The sequence below is a fragment of the Melanerpes formicivorus genome, unplaced genomic scaffold (assembly GCF_026170545.1).
Source record: "Melanerpes formicivorus ecotype bairdi unplaced genomic scaffold, bMelFor1.0.p_v2 SCAF_2, whole genome shotgun sequence".
In the NCBI taxonomy this organism is placed as follows: Eukaryota; Metazoa; Chordata; class Aves; order Piciformes; family Picidae; genus Melanerpes; species Melanerpes formicivorus.
Window position 1 is genome coordinate 18,320,284 of NW_027142354.1, and position 26,120 is coordinate 18,346,403.

At 41.2% G+C, this 26,120-nt stretch overlaps 1 protein-coding gene across 4 annotated transcripts in view; it reads right to left on the reverse strand.

The window, feature by feature from the left end:
• Nucleotides 1-26,120, reverse strand: part of LOC137448087 (SAM and SH3 domain-containing protein 1-like) — a 603,815-nt gene that overhangs the window by 186,441 nt on the left and 391,254 nt on the right. Inside the window, exon 1 of one of the 4 annotated variants that reach the window (XM_068152272.1) lies at nt 1,038-1,132. The exons of the other annotated variants lie outside the window; for them this stretch is intronic. The gene's annotated coding sequence lies outside the window, so the exon portion shown is untranslated. Of the gene's footprint in view, nt 1-1,037; nt 1,133-26,120 lie in introns of those variants that run through there. 4 annotated transcript variants of the gene reach the window in all.

Consider the following 26,120-nt stretch of genomic DNA (forward strand, 5'->3'; position numbering starts at 1 on the left):
TTTAAAGAGGAAAAATGTTGCTTTCTAAAATATAATTCCCACTTAAGCATTCGGTTTTAGCGGTGGTAATGGACACAAAACAAATCAAATGTTTAGAAAATGGCTTTCAAAAACAAAAAGCTTTGTGCACCACTTTGTACTATCTTTTTCTTTATTTTTTTTTTCACTTTGTTAATGGCACTATTCCCTGTTAACCAGAGACAAAATAATTTTAGTGTAAGGGGCTTCATTCATTCATTCTTCAAAACTAAAAGGAATATTTAAGGGAAAATCATCAAATGCTGTGAGTTACAGTTTCACAGTATCACAAAGGTTGGAAGAGACCTCAAAGATCACCGAGTCCAACCTGTCACCACAGGCCTCATGACTAGACCATGGCACCAAGTGCCATGTCTAATCCCCTCTTGAACACCTCCAGGGACGGTGACTCCACCACCTCCCTGGGCAGCACATTCCAATGACAAATAACTCGCTAGGTGAAGAACTTTCTCCTCACCTTGAGCCTAAATTTCCCCTGGTGCAGATTGAGACTGTGTGCCCTTGTTGAGTTAATGTATAGTTAGTAGCCTTCAGAATGGTTTCATAACATATCCCCTCAAATCCCCTGAATAGGATATGTTCATTGATATACCCCTGATATTCAGGGAAACAGCTGTCACTGCACACAAATTCTAAGTCTGTGCAAGAACTTCTGATTTCTCTAATTCTTTACCCAGCACTCGACAGTTTTGCCTTTAAAAGTCCTATTACTTTGTCATAGCAGACATTTTGCAACATCTATTGCTACTAAATACCACGAAAAATATGAACTAGCTAAATGAATAAACCTTGAGAATGCAGTGCATGCATATCTTGTTTTTAGAACTGATTTGATCTCAGTTATTTTAAATCAAATCTTCAGAAAGACAGAGTAAGCAGTACCTGTTGATCAACATTTGCTGACTTTATTAAGTGCAGTGGGAATTACTGTGTTTGTCACAAACTTGACACTCCAGTTCTAGAACTGTAATTAAACCTGTTATTTAAATTACACTTACTCAGTGCATCAGCTCAGTTTCTGCCCACTCCACAGGACCAGACATGCATATGTACGAGCAAGCAAGCAGCTGGCTCTTGCTCACCTAGGTGGAGAACATTTTTCTTTAAGTTCAAAGGATAAACTCAGGCAAATCATACCTGTTCTACCTGCTTTTAGATGAGATTTCCCCTCTGCCAAACTATTGCACTGATGAGAGATGCAGAATTCTCATTTGCTACAGCTGTAACTCAGCATTCACAAATTTTTTCAAAACCTCTCAACTGAGATCTCAGGATTTCTAGATTCAGTAGGACCAGATTTCCAGTAACTGAATGTATGTATCCAAACCCATACATTCATTCACAGGCATCTCTTACAGAGGGAAGAATAGCAACTATCACACTGCATGAATACCTCTAGTGGATCCTCTTGATTTTCATATCCTTAGAGCTCTTAACTAGTTTTACTTTCTGGACTCATATAATTTTCCAGCGTTCACACATTTTGGAGAAATACGAAAGCCTAGATGTTATTTTAAGCATTTCTACCATTTCTTTCTAAAGAGCTTTTATGCCCGAATATTTAGCAGAAGAAAAAATATTTGGTACTGAAATGTTATTTAAGGAGCAATAACATGAAACTAACAGCTTTCTGGTGAAAAAAGATTTTGTCTTGCCTAAGTCTCAGATTTCAAACATACATGCACATAGTAGTGCAGCCTGCAGGCCAGCCACACAGCAAAACGTTTAGTAAAGCTGGGCTGCTGAAAATGCTCTGTGTGACAGTTTTCTCATCAAATAACACAGTTCAGAAGGTGCTCAGGGGAAACAGCTTCTTTAGAACTCAGTACAGTGTGTTTGGATGTGTCTTTCTCAAGACTTTTCCCACCCAATAAAGTCTGTGAATTTTCCACTTCTTTCCCTTGAAAAATTAATTTTGAAAGATCTGAAAGGAATGTATCCATGCAGATGTTTTTGGCTGACATGGGACTTATCTGGGCCAGTGATTTCAGAGGGAAAGAGGTGGCGGGGAGAGGGAAGGGAAAGGAAGAATTCTCAGGGTCGTTACTGTTTCTTCTTCTAAGAGGCTGCAACTCAGAAAATTAAAAAAATCCACAAACTGAAAAGTGTAACCAAGCTGGAAATGTACCCAAATCGCTTAAGCCATGGAGAAAACAACAGGAGGCAGCTCCACCTCCTTTTCTCATCACTATCAGTATAAATATGGATGAGGAAAAAAAGCCTGGGGTTGGGGGTGGGGAATTAATGAATGGAAAACTAAAATTATCCTTACATGCACCAAGAAGCACATACTGTGTCCTTAAGTCAGGAATTAGGGTCATGACAAGCATCCCTCTATCAGACAGAGGACTTACAGTATTAGGGGAAAAAAAACACAACGACAACAATAACAACAAAAGGTAAAAAATGGACCAAAGTTGATGTGTGAAAATCCATTAGGGTTAACTATTTAATCTTTTCAACAAAGAGTTGATTTCTCCCTTGTGCTTTTTTTGTTTGACAAAACACAACAGGTCAGAATCATTACAGTGACTTAAACATAACAAGGCTATTGTGGTTGGTTAATTTGTGTTTTGCCTTTAAAAAAAAAAACCTAAAAAGTATTACCAACTAATAAATATCTGATACATGTTACAATGCAGCAATCTCAGGCAGTATTTTTGTTCTCAAAAGACAAAAAGAGACCACATCTGTAAACTTACAAATTAAGCAAGAACAACAAAGCGATGAAGAAATTTAAAAGCACTGGCATAAGGGAAAAGAAAAACAACAACAAAACGGATTTTCAGCTATGCTTTGAAATTAGATGGTGAACAGATGCTTCAGAAAGATAAAGGAGGGCTCCTTTCAGGCAGCACAAGTTTTAGGCAGCCTTTGGTAGCACCAAAAGGCCTCTGATGCTAGATGAGAGAGGTGAGATCAGACAAAAGCTGTGCAAAAGCCAGGCGACTTTGAAAATGAGGGTCTTGAAGGAGAAAGAGAAATCTGTTGAGAGAGCTGCCACACATCTGTCCCATTTATGTAGAACTATCTGCTTTGGGCTACCACCTCCTACTACTGCTAGCAAAGGAGTAGATGGAGAGGCTTTGTTTTTCTCTGGCTTAGCTGTCCTCTGTTTCCATCATCTCCACCCTAAGAGCTTCCTGCCCCCCCCCCAGTTTCACAGGAACCATATCAGAAAGGCCCTTTGTGTCAGCTGCACATGACAAAGTCTTTCCAATAAACCAAAGTGTATCTTGCAGGAGCACAAGCAGGGGGAACACCATACATCAGCTTCCAGAGCACATGTGCATGGCTCCACTCTACTTGACTAGTGTGGAGGCTAAAATCAGCTGCTTAAAATTTTTGTACACTGCATCCAAAACCCAAAATTTAAATAAGGCTCTGTGGATGAAACTGCCAGAAAGCCTGTAAAGCTGAAACCCCCTCAAATCCTTTTGAACAGATAACATTCCTTCTCTGACTTTTCGTTGTGCCATTACATTGTAAATAATGAAGTTTGTCATTAAAAGATAACCAATGGACAAAGATGATAGCCTTGAGCCTACTCAGCTGTTTGCAGAAGAATTCTGTACTTAGTTGAGAGCAAAAAATGATCTGTTTTATTAACATATTAATCCCGTTGAACAGTATTCATCTTTCCCACATCATTTTATAGTGAACTATAACACAGTGAGGTTTTTGACATTTAATCTAGGCAGCATTTTACCCAAGGTTTGTTTCTTCTTTTCCTTTAGACAAGGAATTTAGAAGACTTTAGGCCATGTGCTATACAAGTCAATGCCACTGCTCAACCCAGGTTATAGTATAGTCTAGTCAATGTAATTCATCTTGTGTCTTGAGCCTACTCCTTAACCAGTCAGGGAGAAGAGACTACTAACGGAGAATTTATCTGAATTTTGCATGGGTTTGAAGGGCCTATTTTTAAGAGGAGAGTCAACTGCAAGTTTTTTCAATTCATATATTTATATAAAATTTTTAATTTGCCAACAACAAAAGTGATTTGTATTTTCTGTAGCAGTAAATTTTTTGGAAAGGATTAATAATATTAGTCCAAAAAACTTGGCAAAACAAGGTTCAAAATGGGAGGGAAAGTGATGGAAAACAAAATGAGATGTTATGATTAATGCCATATTTAGTTATACTTAGTTTGTGAATTTATGATGCTTCTTAGGATTTAGCTTTTCCATCCTACTGAGAATTAAAGCCACGTTGAAATATAATTCTCACTGCATTAAAGGTTTAAGTCTCCACCACGACCAGTCAGAAAAAAGCCTTTCTAAGTACAGAAAGCTCTAAGGGTTTGCCTGTGTTGCAGCAATCTATTACCACAAAACTTGCCTTATCTTGGGGTGCTGTAAGAGGATCAGCCTTTCTTCTGATTCCCTCTCTTTACTGAGTACTTTTCTTTCAGCATTTTTTGTAAGGACCTGTTGGGGACCACAATACTGGCTTCTCTGTTTCCTAAGGGAACTCTAAGCTTTGGCTTTGCTTCAGTCCTTTGCTTTGGCAAATGTTTTAGGTAAGCATGCCGTCACATCTTTTGAGTAAAGGTGTCAGCCATGCCTAAGGGTGGCCAGATGTGACATGTTAAATGGGCTGAGGAGTTATAAAGGGCTGGGCAAGATTTAAGGCAAGTTATGACTTCACTCATTAAGCCAACAGTAAGGAGCGCCCATAACATGTGGTAGCAGAGTGCTTCTGCCATCCTTGGCTTGAACTGCATAACAAAACAATTTGGAGAGATACTAAATGAAGTCCAAAGGCAGGGTATGTCTAAGAAGGCAGAGATATTATTTTGATTTATAGGTAAGAAGGACATCTTGTCCTCTATACGAGTTTCAGATGCACTATGTCACTGTAGGGGACATGTAGGGGATGGGTGCTTAGGTGAAGTTTCACCTCTACATTTCTGAAAGGAATAGATATAGACCTGGAAACGGATATGAAGGCAATTCTAGGTCGGTTGGTTTTCTTTGGAAAAATAAAAGGTTTCATGGAGTTCCCAATGCGGTAAAATTTACACAAAGGATGAGATACCTTCACTGAAGATAGCACAGAAATTCAGCATCTGCATGGGATCCCAGCTTTGATTCATGCAGGGATTATTCTTAAACTGTTTTAAAAAAAAAGCACATGCAAGTGGCAGCGTGTCTTCCCACAGAGAAATGTCTGTTGCAGCTAGAAGAAATTAACTGACTTATCCCAGCACTTTCTTGCATGTCAGTATCTAACTTTTAAATCAGAATCACCCTGTGTAATATGGAAATTAGGAACAGAATAATTTTCAGTAATTACTAGAAACACACACATTTTCCAACAGGGTGATATTATGCCATGAATTCTGTTGTCGAGAGGAAAAAAAGACAAAACATATCATAGTTGAGAAGGCAAAGTGATAGATTTGTCATGAAGCTAATCATCCACTAAAAAAATAAAAATAAAAATAAAGATTACCTAGTATTATCAAATTCCTGAATTTCAGAGAAGGAATTCATTTTCTGCCTGAACAGCAAACGAGTAACTGAGCCTTCAGTTATTTTCTCACTTGAGATTCATTTATCACTAACTACTGAACCCAAGATATAACAAATGGGCAAAATCCCCCTTTGAAGTAATGTCTTAGAAGACTCTTAAGTCAGGAGGCAAAACAGGGATTTTAAAGATAGACTTCAGGAATTCTTGTAACAGTTGTAGATCTGCGCTGCTGATTTAGTAAATGTATTTGGGCAAGTTCATCATGTAACAATACAAAGTGGTTTGGGGGTGGTGGTGCTTTTGGGTTTGTTTGTTTTTCCCAGATAAAAAAGGCGCAAAATTAATATAAAATGAAGGAAAATGCAGATATAAAGAGATTAATGGCACTTCAAAGTGTAATTCATGTTGCAGGAGCTTCTCTAGGATGAGAGTTCAAGGACATTTTATATCTAAAACTTCTCATGTTAGAGCAGACCATGTGTATGCTTGCAGCTTTGTGAACCCTTCTGTGCGCAGTCCTGAGTCTATCAGAGCCTTGCTTAGGGCACTGATCAGCTGTTTTGCACTCTCAAGATATGGAGTGACAGCCATGCTGGGGAAAATGGCCCAAAATGCATTTGCTACGGTACTATAGGGCTTGAGGCTGCCCTGAGGATCTTGGAGTTCCAGTGTTGCTGAGCTCCCTTGCTGGCATCTCTGCTCTTTAGCAGAGCTACAGAACGGGGCATTTCTTTGGGGGGAAAAGAGGAAGACGTGGGATTGACACTGAATTCTTCTCTTGCCTTGTTTCCCCTACCTTGTCTTTCCAACAAAATAAGCCCTCATATAATCAGCCTGTAGAAACATGGAAAAGCAGATCTCTTACAGATAGAAGGAGCAGGACTTTCTTCTTTAGAGTAGGATGGAAAGAAGATCTATCCAAATTCCCTCATACCTCATCCCTTGCTCAACCTTTTCTGGCACCACAGGTAAAACCTATACAAACCATCAATGTTGGAGGTGCTTGCCTGATGCTAAGAGATTCACTTTTGCAAGACTATTGCATAAGCACATTCAGATCACTCACCTGGGTCCTGGCAAAGGTCTCTGGGCAAGTCAATTAATCTAACTTCCATGAGAAGACTTCTGAGAAGTGTGCTTCAACAATTCCAGGACACTAGGGTTCACACGAAGGCACACATTTCTGACATTAATTGGTTCCATACTTTCCACACTGTCTTGCTGGGATGCTGTCCAAACATAGCTTCTTGCTCTGACTTGCTGTACTAAAGCATGCGTATGGGATTTCAGAGATGACTCTCTTAGATTTTAGCCTGTTGGTCTGAAGCCAAAATGTAGACAACACCTATGAAGTCCCAAAGCTAAGCAGTATTCATATGCAAGTCTGCCTCTGTGCAGGACAGGCTCAATTTCACTGGTTTGCACAGCTGGTAGCAAAGCATAGGCCCTTTGCAACTTACTTCTACCATGTTTGCAAAGCTATGAAGCTGCAGGAAGGGATGAGTGTAAATTCAGTTACCGCACTGGGACTTGTTTTATAAAGTCAACAGTCCACACTGATGTTCTCCTTGATAACCAATACAATGACTTTCTTCTACAGCTAAAGCTTATGAATTCCCTCCTTAGGAAGCAGAGAGTGAGCTTTCAATAGCAAATTCTCATCTCAATATAGTATGAATTTAGAGCAGGACTTCAGGAAGAGCAGAGGTATTAATGGCATGAAATTATGTCACAGGTCAGCAAATCAATTTTATTCACTAGGTGATTCCTTGACACTGATTGCTGGCAACACAGAGCTGCCAACAAACTCATCTATCCCTAGGCAGCAACTTAGAAGTAAATATTCAAAGCTCTTTCTAGAATTTTGCTTAGTGGGTATTGAAACTGATTCTTTGCTTAACATAGCAAACAGCTAGCAAGAAAAAAGCATGGAATCAAGTTCTCTAAGTCCCTTAAATTTGTTTATGCAAACTATTGTCAATGCTCACAGAACAGCTCTGGCAGGCAAAGGCCATGGCAAAATGTAGACTTTTTTAATAGAGAACAATTTTTCCTAATGGCCATTTTTGTTATCATTTGTTTTACTCTGATTTCTTTCCATGTAGATCCAACTTTAACCTGGGCACAGCTGCAATGATCCAAGAAAGCTGAAGTAATCTGTCTCTTCTAGTGAAGCAGAAATGGGGCAGGAGATGGTACCTATCAACATTTTCCTGGCAGAAGCGGGTTGTAAGTTTTTTCCTACAGCTCTGATGTAGATTAAGCCTGCATTTATGGCTTTTCATACAAATATTTATGGTAATTCCATTTTTAATCCCTGGCAAGCAAGATGAAATTCACACTGAGATGCATGCTCTCAAGTAACTCTCCATTCACATGGGAATGAGCTGACTCAGCACATGAATTATGGAGTCACAACTGCCTGGTGCCATATCACAGCCCTTAGATTTATAAGAGAGATTTTTCATTACTTGTAAGCAGCATTGCTTGGGCTCTACAACACAGACCTGCATCTACCTGCAGCCCCACTTCATTTCTTTGCTGAATTGGCACATGGGATGTGCCCTACAGGTCACTCTCAGAGGTTCACAAGTGCCTATTCATTTTTGCAGGTCCCTTCTTCAAAACCCTTCTGGTCATTGCACAGTCATTAAAGAGAAATTATAAGTAGCCAACATAATCATGGCAACAGAGCATTTATTGTACATGAGGAGAGGAACAGAGGTGGTGGACTACAGTAAATTGGAGTTTGAGCTGGAGATCTGTTCACACAAAGCAGAAGGACAAAAACTATTTAAGTTAAAAACCTCTCTGTAAGACAACCACAAGAGCATCCAAATTAAAGGCTTGTTGAAGCAATGAGTTTCAGGGCTGCGAGCATAACTACCAGTATCGCTCAGAAGGCTCTTACCAGTCCTTTTGTTTCTGTGGAGCTGAAGCAGTGGCACAGAAGTACTGTAGATACATTAACAAAAGTAAAATGGAAATCATAGAAATCATTACAAGAAATTAATCTGTCATAATTTTACAGCTTTTCTATGAGAAAGCTCCACCATAACAGGAAACAGCATTAGAAAGTGTAATCACTTCTATTGATACTACTTTTCGATGCACTCTGAAGTCAGATGAAATTAATTGAGCTTTGTTTAGCAGCAAAGCTTCATGGCAGATAATCTATCAACTGCAGAAAACTTGCAGTTCTTTTTGCTGATGAGCATCATTAGATTATTTTGTGACAGGAAGAATATGCCTGGGGAATACCCCCCTAAAGATTTCATCTTCCTTGGAATATGCTTTTATGAGATAAATCATAATAAATATTATGTACTGATTGTCTAACCTATTAGGAAAGAGCAGACACACCGAACAACTTGGTGAAAATATAAGAGAACCTGCTGACAGGCACAGACATGGTTTAAACACCATTTCCAATCAGAATGCTACAAAGATCCAATAAGTAGCCCAATTGTATAATAGCTGGAAAATCATAGGATCATAAAATGGTCTGGGTTGGAAGGGACCTCTGAAGGTCATCTAGTCCAACCCCTTCTGCAGTCAGCAGGGGCATCCTCAACTAGATCAGGTTGCCCAGAGCTCTGTTGAGCCTCACTTTGAATATGTCCAGGGATGAAGCTCCAGCCACCTCCCTGGGCAATCTCTTCCTGTGTTCCACTGCCCTCACAACAAAGAACCTGTTCCTAACATCCAATCTAAATCTGCTCTTCTCTAGTTTGAAGCCATTGCCCCTTGTCCTATCACCACAGGCTTTTGTAAACAGTCTCTCTCCGTCCTCCTTGTAGGCCCCTTTAAGGTACTGGAAGGCCATTATTAGGTCTCTCCAAATCCTCCCCTTCTCCAGGCTGAACCACCCCAGCTCTCTCAGCCTGTCCTTGTAGCAGAGGTTCTCCAACACCTGATCATTCTTGTGGCCCTCCTCTGGACCCACTCCATTAGTTCTGTGTCCTTACTATATTGAGGGCTCCAGACCTGGATGCAGTACCCCAGGTGAGGTCTCACCAGATCAGAGTAAAGTGGCAGAATGATTTTGCCCAGTCTGCTGGCCACCACATCTCCTAATGCAGCCCAGGATGCCGCTGGCCTTCTGGGCTGCAAGCACACACTGCCTGCTCATGTCTATCTTGTCATCCATCAGCATCCTCAAGACCTTTTCCACACAGCTGCTTTCTATCACCTCTTCCCCCAGTCTGTATTGATAGTGAGGATTGTTCCAGCCCAGGTGCAGAACCCTGCACTTGCTCTTGTTGAACCTCATGACGTTCACCTGGGTGCACCTCTCCAGCTTGTCCAGGTCCCTCTGGATGACCTCCCATCCCTCTGGTGTATCAGCAGCACCACTCAGCTTGGTGTCATCTGCAAACTTGCTGATGGTGCACTTGATCCCACTGTCTGTATCGTTGATAAAAATATCAGGTCAAGTCCCAGTATGGACCCCTGAGGGACAGCACTTGTCACTGCTCTCCATCTGGACTTCAAGCCATTGAGCACTACCCTCTGGATGTGACCATCCAGCCAATTCCTTACCCACTGAACAGCCCACCCATCAAATCCATATCTCTCAACTTGGCAAGTAGGATGTTGTGGGAGACTGTGTCAAAGGCCGTGCAGAAGTCCAGATAGATCACATCCATAGGTCATCCCTTATCCACTAACATAGTCACCTTATCATAGAAAGCCACTAGGTTGGTCAGGCAGGATGTGCCCCTAGTAAAGCCATGCTGGCTGTCTTGAATCACCTCCCTGTCCTCCATGTGCCTTAGCATTTCATCTAGGAGGATCTGTTCTGTGATCTTCCTGGGCCCAGAGGTGAGGCTGGCAGGTTGGTAGTTTCCAGGGTCCTCTTTTCTACCCTTTTTTAAAATGGGTGTCATGTTTCCTTTCTTCCAGTCACAAGGGACTTGACCTGAGTGCCATGACTTTTCAAATATTATGGAGAGTGTCTTGGCAACTACATCAGCTAATTCCCTCAGGACTCTAGGGTGTATTTCATCAAGTCCCATGTATTTGTACATCTTCAGTTTCCTCAGATGATCATGCACCCTGTCTTCAGTTACACTAGAAGGGACTTTGTATCCCTGGTCTCCATCTTGTGGGCCATCAACATGAGAGCCAAGAGGAGAGAGGTTGCCAGTGAAGACTGAGGCAAAAAAGTTGTTGAGAATCTCAGCCTTCTCCTCATCCTCCTTCTTTTCCTCTTGGTGTTGACAGGAATAACTAATAATGGTAAGTCACCTCTTACAACACCCATACAAAAATGCAGGAATTATCAAAATGGCCAGCAGAATAAAAAAGAGGGTTAAACAGGAGCCCCAAATGACTGATACTAGCTGAGAAATGCAAAATACATCTTTGTAGTATGAAATTCCAAACACTAAACACCAATAGACCTGAAGTGACACACATATTAAAAGTCTAAAGATTACCTGGTTTTTTTTTTGTTGTTGTTGTTTCAACTAGAAATTAATTTATTTGTTCAGAGAGTCAACTGATCTTTCTTGATTCACATCTTCATTGTGCTGAGTACCCAACCAGAATGTCTTTCTCTTCTCCCACTTGGATAGCTGTCATTGGACATAACTTCCTTATCTCCCCCCAAAGTCCCAAACCAAGCTGTCAAAATCTCCCCATTAGCTAAGCATGTTTCCAAGAGGACAAGGATGTTGTGTGGTAAATGAGGATATTCGGAATACATCTGTGGACACGTACTTTTTCATTTGCTACTCAAGGCATCTCCAATTCAGAGGAATGGATTCTCTTACACAGTAGCAGATGTTATTGTTTGGGTTGTAAATAGTCATAAGCCATATGGTATAGCAGAAGAAAAAAATAATTCACGTTTTCTCACATGGACCAGCGTTATTATTGCAAAGCATAAACACATCAATATACATGTCTTTTCCCTGAGGAAGCATACAGCCTTCAACCTGATTCTAAAAAAATAATTATCACTTCCAGAGGAGTAGATTATTTATAAATACTGGGCTTGGAGGTTTAGAATTTACATGGCAGAAAACAGAAAACAAAGGTAGGTAGGTTTGCAGCAGATACTGTTTCAAATTCCATAGATGGGGTGAAAAAGAAACACAAAATATAAATTGAGGGAATGAAAATTAGGAGGAAGGGATTAAAAGACATCCTATATGCAACTACTACAGAAAAAGATTTCAGTATCTTTTTCTACTTACTGCCTAACTACATAAAAAGCACCAAGACTCGTGGCATACCATATCAGCAGTTTCTTCATTCATGTGAATTCAAACTTTCTACTTGCTTAGTGATAGGTTAAGCATTTCAGATGCTGGTGGATTGCATGCAGACAAGGACAGGCCTCTCAAAAGTGGCAGGACCTCTGCTTGGCGAGGGAAACCGGCTACAATCAGCATTTCCAGTGCTTGAAATAACAGCAGCTGACTGCCTTGCTGTGTCTGAGCTTACAAATCAAGCTTTCACTCCTCTACGCTTGCGACTGCAGAAGACCTATTGAGTTCAGAAGGGTTGCATTCTTTTGAAACTATGATTTCTACAGTGTTCATGTTTAAAACCTGCTAGTGCTTTTATTGATATTATTGCTAAAGTACTTGTTAGCTTATCTTTTTACTTTACACGTTTTAATTAAAGGGAAGCGTGAGATCAATCTTTCCATTGTTTGGTGAAGCTGGCAACACAGAGAGTCAACTTAGAGTTTTACAGGGCTGAGTTTCTGAACTGTATCCCAAAAATGTTAGCAGAGTGACACAGCACTTGCCAACAGCAAACATTGGCATATCCTATTCCTATGGTTAGACAGATTCCATGAACCTGTGACTGGGCAACTCTTCCGTTACACTCTTCTTCTCTCAGCCCCTTTCAAACACAGCACTGACACCAACTGACACACCCTAGCAGTTCAGAACGTGTATGAAGAGTCCCCCTTTCACTACAAAACTTTGTAAGCAAATAAATGCACCACAAATTAAATGATTCAGAAGATGATAAGAATAGCAGGGTCTTTCTGAGCCTGCGAGAGTTGTGCCGGGGCTTAGAACACCAACAGCCACAATGCAAAGTCAAGAGACCTTTTGCGTTCATCAGACCTTACTGAGAGTCACAGTTCAAACTGGACCCATAGATACAGAAAGAAATAGCAAATGATCATCAAACAGGAAGTGAATTAAAAAATCAAACCCAGTCCTTCCGCAGGATTAAGTTGCCATGCATCAAAGAACAGTTTTGCTTTGATGACCTCTCTCCCACTATTCAGTTTTCAATATAAGATGATTATAGGATTAAAAAGTTTCCTACTACAGTTACACTTTCTATGACATTCTGGTTATCATAGAATAGAATCATGTATTTCTCGGCCAAAACTCAAAACTGGAACTGAAGTAAGCAAAATGCCTGTGATCAAAGGAAAGGAGGATACTGCTCTTGATGAACTAGCATGCATGTTTTTATATCTTTGACAAGGGATGTGACTCAGCCTAATCATCCAATAAAGACCAGCTTCCTGTCACTCTCACCAAGCTGGCTAGATAATGCCGTTCTCAAGACACATGGGGAACCAGCTTGCCAGCTTTCAGATTTGAGATACTGTTCAGAGTGGCTTCAGAATCCCCTCCACATCTCATCTTAGTACAACAGCATCAATGCACACCTCACTAGCAATGCAGACATTGATGTATCTTCTTTGTGGCAACCAGCTGGCTTCTTCCACAGGAATGAAATGCATTTGCTGTTTTATTTTGGAATTACAACCAAAAGTTCCAGGCACCTTTCTTCTAAAATCATTCCTGAAAACTAGGGTGCTCACACAACCATGGCCCTATTTTTAAAAAAAAAACTTTTTGGCTCCTTTGGACATTTTAAATTATGAGGCTGTTTTAAGTGCAGAAAACCATGAACAAAATTTAATTGTCCCACAAGCAGCTCTCTGTGACTGGAAACCATAAGGAAGCATGTATGCTTATTTGATTGCAAGAGATGGGAAGTCCCACAGTGAGAAGTTTTCATTGACTCTCCTTCACAAAGTGTTTATAAAGCCTAGCTTTAAGCACAGGGCTCTGCTCTTGGCAGAGAGAGCTCATCTGAGAGGAGACTACAGTTCACTAATTTCCATACATGGGAACCTGCTCGATATATATCTTCAGACTACCACAGAGGTAATCTTCACCTACAAGATTAACACCTGGCTTACAACCATGGTGTGGGATCACGGCCTAAATGTTGAACAGGACAACTGCTTGCACTCGCAAACCTGATCTCATGAATTAATGACATTTGCACAAATCATACAGACAAGGCAGCAATATGAACAACTTCACAGCTTGCAAACTAAGTTATATGGAAAAAGATTAGCTTAACTTGTACATCTGTAAATCACAGGCTGTTTATGTACGCTGACATCTTCAGCAGCTGGACAGCCAAACAGATAATTTAGCTGCCTTTTTAAAAACAATAAACCACCAGTAAGCCCAAGCAAATCTGAACAAGTTTTATATTAATTATTCTCTCAACTGCAGTGCTGTCTATGGAGGAAAGATCTAGAGATGGCTGAAACAGCACCCTCAAAGACTAAGCAAACAAGCAAAGAATCACAGGAGCCCCGTGAAGGAGAAAAAATTTACTGATATTTTAAAACTATGGAAACTGAAAGATGAGGGAGGGAGTACTTTAAAACATGAATTAAAAACAATTGTCTTTATAAACAAGTGTAGTAAAATTGCATGGTAGCTTCCTCAAACTCACAGAAGGCTGCCTGTGGTAGTACGTGAGATGATAAGCCAGACACACTGATTATATACCTCACCAGCTCGATCATGCTGCCTCTCTCCCTCAGAAAGAGTGTTCCTCAAGTTACTTTAGAAAACCTCTGGTTGATATTTTCTTTTCATTAGGCTAATATGAATGTCCTGATTACTATCAGCAACAGAAGAAGGCACAATAAAATTTACTTGTCCTAACCTGCAGCTATGTATATGGTTATCTCCCTATACTTAAGCAGAATTATTTTGTTGGGCCCTTTTACTCTTACAGGCAAAACTTAGATTTTAACACCACCCTCCACCCCCCTTGGGATGAAATTGGTATTTCAATGACCAAAGTACTGTTTTTATTCCTACGTTAAAAAAGATAAAATAGAAACACAATATATTGGCTACTTACAGAAGACTCAGAATACAGCGAATATGGAGAATGCAGTTTCCAGAAAGAGAACAATCATTATTAGTAATTTATAAAAAGTTTTACCTCATCTGAAATAAAATCAGGTTATGATTTTATCTTTCCTTCTTTTAAGCAATCATGACTGTAAATAGCTAGAGAGCAGCGCCACAAATTCTTTTGAAAATCTAGGTTACTATTATGTTAAAAGCAGCTCCTCAGATAAAACACAGTTTTGTACTGAACTGACATGTCTCCCTCTCAAAAAAAAGTCCGATGAACTGACTGTGAATCATATTTGTGCCTTGATACTACAAGAGAATTTACGTTCCACTTTCTCACACAACACGGCAGCCAGCGTGCCTGTTGCTGTCTGACGCTCTTTTTGAATCGTTATGTTATGATTTCTTCTTAATATAAACCATATAACCCTTTAGTCAGACTACCATAATCACTTCCATTTTAGTTTTCAGAAACTGCTGAATAAACCTCAGAACAAAAATAATCCCTCCTTCCCCATTCACTTGGTTTACTCACCATCACTTTATTCCAAAATTCAGTTTCCCTTGAAAAATGATCCATAACAATAAAATGATTTGGGTTTTTTTGGTGAGAAGTATAGCTTCAATCATTTAAATTACTGAATGAAGAAAAGGAAACATTGTGCTCCACGCAGCACTCTAAACACGCACTGTTGTTTTTGCTGATGCAATGAGGCTTCTAAGCAAACGAGTTTGCAAGCAAGCTGGGTAGTGGCATTTTCCTTATGATTCAAAAGTGAAGTATGCCTCAGCTAACTGAATGCTTGCACAACATATAATAAAGGAACTGAAGGATTCATACACGTCTCGAACAATAATTTGTAAAACTTCAACTCGTGTTACCATCTGTGACTCAGCCACACCTCAAAAATGACGTGCCAGATCCAAACTTTTACTGGGTGCTATGTGCAGCCAAGAGAAAGATAGCTTTAAGCCAAAGACTTGCATTTGAAAGTCTCTGATGTCTGAGTCCCTAAGGTGTATGAAGTTACATTCCGTGTATGGAACATAACTGTTGATTCCTGCTTGCTGTATATAGATCATGAAGTTCATCATAAGCCACATATTAAAAACATCTATTCTGCCACAATGCATTACTGGATTAGTGTAGGAAACTGTTGTGATAGGAAGAAGTTACAAACCCATATTTAAATACACTTATAATTGCTGTATTTTAACAATTAAACACCCCTTCCTCCTCCCACCCCCTATTCCCCCCCCAAAGGAAGGAAAAAACCACAACAACAAAACTAAACAAAACCCAACCAAAACAATACCAAACCAACAAATCCCAAACCTCCAAGAAAAGCACAAAAGATGAATTTGCAGTGTATTTTTTTGAGAAAAGGGGATAACAAGATCCAGGGATAAACTAAGTGCTGCATTGTCTCTTCCACAGACAGACACACCTGTTTGTACCTAGAGGAGAGAGACTGACAAGTTTAGTAATAACTTTGTGCACTGGATTGAAAGGGGAGGGGGGGAATATGTAACAATAGAATAGAATAGAATTAACCAGGTTGGAAAAGACCTTTGAGATCATTGAGTCCAACCTATCACCCAATACTATCTAATCAACAAAACCATGGCACCAAGTGCCTCATCCAGTCTCCTCTTAAACACCTCCAGTGATGGTGACTCCACCACCTCCCTGGGCAGCCCATTCCAATGGGCAATCACTCTCTCTGTGAAGAATTTATTCCTAACATCCAGCCTAAACCTCCCCTGGCGCAGCCTGAGACTGTGTCCTCTTGTTCTGTCACAGGCTGCCTAGGAGAAGAGACTAGCCCCCACCTGGCTATAACCTCCCTTCAGGTAGTTGTAGACAGCAGTAAGGTCTTCTCTGAGCCTCCTCTTCTCCAGGCTAAGCAACCCCAGCCTCCTTCAGCCTCTCCTCATAGGGCTTGTGCTCCAAACCTCTCATCAGCTTTGTTGCCCTTCTCTGGACATGTTCCAGCAACTCAACATCTCTCCTAAACTGAGGGGCCCAGTACTGGACACAGGACTCAAGGTGTGGCCTAACCAGCGCTGAGTACAGGGGCAGAATGACTTCCCTGCTCCTGCTGGCCACACTGTTCCTGATACAGGCCAGGATGCCAGTGGCCTTCGTGACCACCTGGGCACACTGCTGGCTCATGTTCAACCTACTATCGACTAGTACCCCCAGGTCCCTCTCTGCATGGCTGATATCCAGCCACTCTGACCCCAGCCTGCAGCACTGCATGGGGTTGTTATGACCACCTGCTAATTGTGAGACTTCAGTGCAAGATTTGTCATTTATTTAATCTGCTTGTCTTTAAAGGTTTTGGTCAGCTGCTGTCACAGGTAAACCTTGTGAAGTCAGTCTATGCTTTGTGACATTTCCTAACGAGTTGGGACCACTGCAGGTGCTGTGGCTTGGAAATTGCTCAGACAATGTAGATAAATATTCTCTACAGCTTCACATTTTAATATTTAAAAGCTTCCATTTTCTGCCAAGCTCCTATCTTTAACATCATCTTCTGATGCTGCTGCTGTTCCTGCAGGCTCTTGTAACTAGGAGAAGTGGAGGGGCAAAGCCAAGTGAGTTAGTGAATTGAAGCAGGAGGGGTTCCCGGGGGAGCATGAGCACCCTCTGCTGGGGCCAGGCTGCCTGCCTTAATGGGGGGCAGGTAGCAGCAGTTCATGCTCTCAGCCACGGCGACCCCTGAGCAGCTACGGGTGAAACACCTACCTGAGGGTTTTTGTTGTGTAGAAAAGCTATAATGCTATTGCCTCATAAGATCATTAAAAACTTAGGAAAAACCTTTCACCTCCTCACAGCTTATGAAATTCTGCCTATACATATAACATCTAATAATATAGTATGCGTATAATGAAGTAATACTTATGCTGTTAAAGTCTGAATCACTTACAATTAAACATTTAATTCAATCAGTGGGATAAAATGAAAAGGAGAATAAAAATGCCATGTTTACACTTGATAGAGACATCCAGACTAGTACAACAGCCACACTGCATTCTGACTGCACACTTTGGCCTGGGATATACTTGCACTATTCAACCAACGTGTAAAAACCTGATTTCACATTTCCCAAATTCTCAATTCATCCCCAAACAATGTGGGATAAATTTAGGTGCACTTTTAATCAGCACTTATTCTCAGTTAATCACTTCAGTGTTCTACCTAAACAAACAAAATTAAATAAAACAGGATGCTGGTCATCCTGTCCAGAAATAACTAACTAGAAAGGATGTTGTTTAGCAATAAATCTATTATTAGTACTTTTCAAGCTCTTTGATTTGCAAAAACTAGCAAACTGTTTCTTATTGACATGTATGTTTTCCCTGTTTTAGTCTACAAATTGTGCAACTTGACAAAATAATACATTTCTTCCTGGCATTTTGTGGAACACAGACATCTTTGTCCTTTCGCAAAGCATCCTTAATCCTCTGGGCTTTCCACTTACACCCAGGATGTCTCTAATACTTTGTCTGTTGTTTTGAACCATGTTCATTGAACTTGGTGGGTTGGAAATATGTCTTGTCATTGATCTCCAGTTCAAGCTCTAAGGAATTCTGTTGGATCCATTACTTTATCATAACAATGCTACTTTATTTTACTTTGTAATTTTATTTTGAGGAGCATTTGAGTTTGCGTTGTGAAATTTAATTTACATGGAGAATTACCTCATCTTAGATTAGTTATTTCAAAAAGACTTAGAAATACTGTGGTAAAAAACTGCAGTGAATCATAGAATTGCTTAGGTTGGAAAAGACTCTAAAGATCATTGAGTCCAACCATTAAACTGGCAACACTTCATGACTGATATCTTGGTTTCACACAAATATTTGAAGAGGTGGATGAAAAAGAAAAGCGAAGGGCAAATGATGGCAGCTTGTGCAGTAATGGATCCTATAAGCATGAACTCGGGATAGAGATGACAAGAAAAACCACAGAGGTGAAGCAACACACAGAAGAAACCATCTTTAAAAGTCTCTCTTTCTCTCCTTTTTTTTTTTTTTTTTTCACCTCCATGATTATTTTGCTACACAGCATAAAATCTTCCCTAAGGATCATAATAAACATCTATCAAAGATCCTCCTCTGCTGCACTAACAGAAGGCCAAATAATTCAGAGACCAGTTGAAGTGCAATTACATTTTTCTGCAGTAAGCTAGAAAAAGGTAAAAAGTAAATCCCCTCCATGTACTCTTCCTGAAGTTCTTTTATATTGATCCCCTTCCTCCCCAGAAGCACGCTTTGAACATTTTCACTTGTCCATCACCTAGCTCCATACTTTTGCCTATACCAGGCAGAACTCACCCCCCCCACTTCATATTTTAGTTTCATTACCCATGTAAATAACTACATTTTAAAACCATGCACTTGTACTTCTCTTTTATAAATATTTTCTCATAGTGTTTCAGCACACTTCATCTGCTTTGATCTGCAAGAAATATCTCAGAGTTTTGGTCCTTCAGGAGGTGTAAATATATTCTGGTTTTAATGAGCTACTTCTGAATCAGACCTTGGTACCACAGCCACATACTAGTAATGGGCCACATCTTCTCTCTCAGCTATGGAAGTGCAACAATTCACCCCAGTAAGGGGCCTTCTTCACCTGCTGGTGTAACTGCGGGTTTCCTTTATCCTGTGGGTGATTACAACAGCCTGCTGTGATATTACTGTGCCAAATAAAACATGCACTCATTTCTTTGTCCCATGGTTTAAATCACATTATTCACCAGTATCTTCACTCCAGTCTCACAAGGCACATGAAGATTTCACATCTGATTTACTGGGTGAGGTCTGGCAACATGAAATAAAACTGCAGCTGGACTTGTGTTGACTGATGAAGTCTTACACTGGCACAGAAGTCCATCATCCTGACAACAAGAATCTAAACCAAAATTATTCTAACAACTGACACAAGTGCATGCATTGCTTAATATGATAGTTAACATTTTTGGACTTCACAAAAAAACAAATGATGTGCTCCTAAAAGCATGTCTGTCATATACCTCCAGGGATGGTGACTCCCCTGCCTCCCTCAGGAACCTGTTCCAATGCTTGAGAAAGCTTTCTGTGAAGAAATTTTTCCTAATATCCAACCTGAACCTCCTCTGGTACAACTTGAGTCCATTTGCTCTTGTCCTGTCACTTGTTGCATGCGAGAAGAGACTGACTCCTACCTCACTCTAACCTCCTCTGAGGTAGCTGTAGAGGGCCTCTTTAGCCTCTTCTTCTGAAAACTAACCAGCCACAGTTCCCTCAGCCGTTCCTCATAAGACATGTCTAAGGCCCTTCACCAGCTTAATTGCTCTTCTTTGGATGTGCTCTGACACCTCAATGTCCTTCCTGTAGTGAGGGCCACAAAACTGAAGACAGTACTTGAGGTGTGGCCTCACCAGTGCCAAGCAGAGGGGAACCTGCTGCCCACACTATTTCTGATACAAGCCAGGATAACGTTGGCTTTCTTGGCCACCCAAACAAACTGCTGCCTCATATGCAGACAGCTACTTGCAACTGCCTATTTTATGACTGCTGATCATACCTGCTGAACAGGGCTTGATGAAGTTATTACAGTATGCAGCACCAGTAGTTTGAAATTCCTTTCCTTAATGGCTTTCAGAAACATTCAAGCTAAGGAGCACTGTGTTCCAGGAGTCAGACTTGAACTAGAAGCATCAGAAACCCGGCACACTTCTCCCACTTTATGCATGAATCAGTGCAAAACCTTATCTGCAGCAATGCAGGGCGTGTCTCACTATGAGAGGGATGTGAAGCACACTGAGGCTCTCACTTCACTCTGTTTTTTTAAGAAATGCCACTTCATAAAAGAAGAGATTCAGGATTTAGAAATTACATAAAGTGGCTGAACCCTCCCAATGTATGCTTTAGGGGAACTATAATGTAAATAAAGAGTATTGCACAGTGAGGACTGAAAGCACAATGGAAAGATTCATAACCTTCAATAGCAGTTTAATAATCCAGACTTTCAAAATTACACTGAACACCTGATGACACTGGGAACTGACAATACCTCCCCAATCAGTGCTAAATAATGCATTTATAACAACTGCTTCTCACCTGATTATGTTAATGCAGTTGATACTAGATGCAATTCAAAGATTATTGATGTCAGTGAGTGTTCTCCATTAATGCCAATGGAATTTGGATCAGACTCATCAAGTTAAATGTGAGAGGAGTTTGTGTAGCAGAGGTATAACCAGAAATGGTTCTAGACATTGGATATTAAAAATTGTGATGCTCACTATGTATCACAGTACAAGAACCTTGAAAATAGTTGGTTTGGATTGTTTTTGGCAAAGGCAAGTGGTCAAACACAACTCTGATATAAATCTCCACTCTTACCTGTGTGCATGATCACCTACGATGCTCAATTTGTGTCACAAATTACCAAGAGACTTTTGATCATAAGATAGAATAGAATAGAATAAACCAGGTTGGAAGAGACCTTCAAGATCATCGCATCCAACCTATCATCCAACACCACCTAATCAACTAAATCATGCAACCAACCAAGCACCCTATCAAGTCTCCTCCTGAACACCTCCAATGATGCTGACTCCACCACCTCCCCGGGCAGCCCATTCCAATGGGCAATCACTCTTTCTGTATAGAACTTCTTCCTAACCTCCAGCCTAAACCTCCCCTGGCGCAGCCTGAGACTGTGTCCTCTTGTTCTGGTGCTGGCTGCCTGGGAGAAGAGACCAACCTCTGCCTGTCTACAACCTCCCTTAAGGTAGTTGTAGAGAACAATAACGTCACCCCTGAGTCTCCTCCTCTCCAGGCTAAGCATCCCCAGCTCCCTCAGTCTCTCCTCATAGGGCTTGCGTTCCAAACCCCTCACCAACTTTGTTGCCCTTCTCTGGACTCGTTCCAGCAAGTCAACATCCTTCCTAAACTGAGGGGCCCAGAACTGGACACAGTACTCAAGGTGTGGCCTAACCAGTGCAGTATACAGGGGCAGAATGCCCTCCCTCGCTCCTGCAGGCCACACTGTTCCTGATGCAGGCCAGGATGCCATTGGCCCTCCTGGCCACCTGGGCACACTGCAGGCTCATGTTCAGTGTATTCAGATCCTACAGATCTGAATTCTAAATAAATTCTCTAGTACTGGATTAGATTTTACAGTTGAGAATTATTAAATGAAATGGTGACAGTTCTAATTACCATGTCGGGGGGTGATAAAAACTCTTTTCCCTGTGTATTACAGAGCAGTACATGAAAATACAACAGAAAAGACTCTGGTAATTGATGAAATAAAGAAGAAATAGGACAGAAAGATCTCCAGCATCTGTAATAGTGACTCCAAATGCTAGAATAAATTAGTAAATCTGAACATAGTTGTGGTAATGAAACCTTAAATTTTACTGGTTGTCCTTGCTTGTTATGATTGTTTTTTAAAGATCAGAAAAAACCCCCAACAAAACCAACAAACAACCAACCCATAATGGCTAGGAAAAAAATTACCACTCCTTTATTTTCTTCAGTCTCTGTTTTCATTAATTTACACATAGTAAGAGCATGGCATCTTCAGAGGGGTTGGGATATTTAAGAGAGTATGGTAAAGTTCATAGCATGTTTGGGAATTCATACCAGTCAGCATCCTGACCCTCCAGGAATCCATTCATAGATCTTCAGCATCAACAAGTACCAAAACTTTGTCATGTTCCCAGATAATTCTCTAGAGGAGAGAGGAAATGCTTCACTTAGCTTTCTAACTATTTATGCTTTTTTTTTCCCCTCCTTCCTCCTCTTTGCAGGAGCCATGCTGCTTTTTGAAAACAGGCTGGTGACAGGAAGAGTTCCCATTGCTCTTTTCATCTTTATAGATCCTGTAGCAGGAAACCCTGATATGAATAAAAATTTGCAGTAGCAGGTGTCCTTTCACTGCTGAAATGAAGTTGCGACATCAACTCCTATGTGAGGTGTGAGAAACATTTACGACGCATTGCGAGCAGAGGAGCACAAAATCATTCCCCCGGATCAGATCTATGGTTTCTGGGGCTGCGAGTTAGATGTAGCACATGCCATTGCTCTCCATCTGGAGCCAGTAAAACTCAAGACATTTATCTACACACACACACATATCCTGTCCACAAATCATGACACTTGGACACTAACATGAGTAAAATGAGGATTTGGGTGGAATAAAAGAGTGCACAATAAAATATTCACTGTTTTAAAAATGCATTTTTAGTTCCTTTCCAAGGAAGTGGCTTGGTATTTCTTCTTTAAGCAGAGCTCACCAGCTTGGACAGACTGACAAGAGCAATCCTAAGCTTAATTAAAGACCAAACTAAAGCAATTTGAATTAAAAAAAAAGAAAATATTTGATATCTGCTGTCTGCTTTATTTTCATCTGACCAATGTATGGTGTACTCAGATTGTTGACAATATACACTGTTGCAGACCACATACACGGGGCACCTCCCACTCCAGAGGGGAGAGGAAAAATCGTTAGGCAGCACTGCTGTGTCTGCAGGAGTGATGCAAATTATCTCTTTGAAAAGTGGGTTTGTGCTTACACGAATTTCCTATCCAGCACATTATTCCACAAGTCATCCATGCTAGAAGGTAAGACAGAAAGCCACTGATACTCATTCTTCAGTCAGGTCTACTTGCATTTGAACTTGGTGGTTTTTGGAAACAATGCAGTGAAGATTGATACTATTTTTTTTTTTTTTTTTTAAAAAAAAAGAAGTTACCATCTAATTTACCAAAGAAGACAGAAAGAGAGAGGGGAAATTCTTACTCTGAACTTTCCAGCAGCTCTGTACATTATGTTATTCATGCTGCCAGCTTCCTACACAGCTTTTATATCTATTATTAGAGGGCTGCTATTAATTACTAGAGTTAATATCCCAAATCCTAGAAGCTAAAGTGGCTTTTAGTCAGCAGATCTTGACTGGAAACAAAAAGAAGTGGATTTGTTCTTGTATGAATTCTCCCAGCAAACAAGAGTAAATGCTTTTCCTTTCTCCCATTCAGACACACAAACAGAGAATCTTTCAACCAACATTTTCTCATGCAACCTCATTTTCTCTCCATCTACAGCAGGCGGTCCTTGTGCTCAACTTAACATAGGAACCTGGCAGCATGAGAAGAATGTTTATAGCCCAAGCTGAGTTTCAGCAAAGACTGATATGATTACCTGTCAAAAATAAGCCAAAATTATATGAAGTATATAAATAATCAGCAGGATATTTATCCCTGACAGTACTATATGAAGGATAAATCACCGTTTAATAGCTGATGAGAAAAAAAACATCCAAGGCTAGAAGTCAGTATAGTCACAACTTGTTTCCTGGCAAAACAGTGATTTATTCCCATCCCTCCCCCAGCATCTGGCTTTAATAGAACAGTATTTAGCATATTGTTGGTCAGATTCATTCCTGATTATCTATATATAATATCCATATGTACTTTGATAACTAAAAATTACACACAAAACTTCAAACAACAATACTACAATCTAATTAACATAAATTTCATAATGTTGAGCTTTCTCAGAAGTATATAGCTGTAGCATTCTTTTTAAAGATTCAGCTCCTGCCTTCACCAAGGCTTAACTAACCTAGAGGCTTTCTGGAATGGAATGACTACATCAGTAGGGAAGAGAAGACCAATAGATGTCATCTATCTGGACTTCTGTAAAGCTTTTGATTTGGTCCCCCACAACATCCTTCTCTCTATACTAGAGAGATATGGATTCAATGGGCAGGCTGTTCAGTGGATAAAGAATTGATAGGTTGGACGGTTGCATTCAGAGGGTAGTGGTCAATGGCTTGCTGTCCAGCTGAAGACAGGTGACAAGGGGTGTCCCCCAGGGGTTTGTCAGCATACCCACAGCAGGTTTCCTGGTGATACCAAGCTGAGTGGTGCGCTTAACGTGGCTAAGGATTGGGATGTCATCTAGAGGGACCTAAACAGGCTGAAGAAGTGAGTTCAGGTGACTCTCATGAAGCCAGGTCCTGCACCTGGTTCAGGGCAGTCCTCAGTACCAATACAGGCTGGGGGATGATGAGATTGAGAGTAGCCCTGCCGAAACAGACTTGGGGGTACTGATGAGCAAGAAGCTGAATCTGAGCCAGCAATGTGTGCTTGCAGCCCAGAAGGCAAATCATATCTTGGGCTGCATCAAAAGTGTGGACAGCAGACCAAGAGAGGTGATTCTGCCACTCTGCTCTGGTGAGATCTCAGCTGGTGTACTGTGTCCAGCTCTGAAGTCCTCAACACAAGAAGGAATAGACCTGCTGGAGCTGATCCAGAGGAGGGCCACAAAGATGATCTGGAGCACCTCTCCTCTGAAAACAGCCTGAAAGAGTTAGGGCTGTTCAGCCTGTAGGACAGAAAGCTCCACGATGCCGAACAATTCAAAAGAACAATTTGAATGGCTGAATTATTTAAGCCACATTATCATCTGTATTAGAAGTACTTCATTTTTGGAACAAAAATGGCAAGCAAAATTACAATTAGCTCAGGACAAGATGTCATCCCTTTCCTGTATGGCATGTTTAAATTGTGATCCCTTATCTAAACAAATCTTGCTTTCCCTACTTCTTCAGCCTGATGTGGTTTTCCTCCCTTTTTTCTTCATTTTGTTGGGGTTTGGAAGGGAAAAGAGGTAGGAGAGGCCGTTTGGTATGGGCTTTTTCAGCAGACACTAGGCATTAATTCATCAAACGTTTACTTCTCTTGAAATACAAAAGCAAAACACAATGTCGAAACAACAAAGCCCAGTTACTGTTTCCGCTGCTCTGGGCAGCACAGAGAACATCTCTCCCCCGAGCGCTGCCAGCGTGCGGGAAGCCTCCTCTCTGCGGGCTTTCCTTCCACAGACAGTTATTAACCAATCCCCCCTCTCCCCAACCCAACTAAAGCCTAAAGCCTGTTTAAATGCAGAGGATATTTTGTAGATTTTTTTTCTGTTGTTGCTGTTGTTTTAGGTCTGGGTTTTGTTCTTTGGGTTGGGATTTTTTAAATTAAAAGAAGGGTTTTTTAAATTAAAGTGCCGAAGTGTCTGCAGCCGCCAGCAGTACGAACGCCCCGGCACGCACAGCGAAGCCCAGCGGGCGGACGACCCCGGGCGGTGCCCCCGCCCTGTCGCCCTGGCCCCGGCCCTGGCGGTCCGGCGGTGGCCGCTAGGTGGCAGCCCGCGCTCGCGGAGCCGCCCGGCTGCGGCAGTGAGGGCGGCGGCGGCGCGGCGGCCCCGGTGCCGAGCGCGGGCGGGGCGCGGGGCGATGCACGGGGCGGACCTTTTCGAGCCGCCGCGGCCGCATAAATTCCTCCCCAAGCCCAGGGCACGTGGAGCGGTCATTGCTGCAGAGGACGTGCTTGGACGAAACTTGGTACAAAACTTAGCCCCGCTCTCACCTATAGTCTTTGATACTCCAC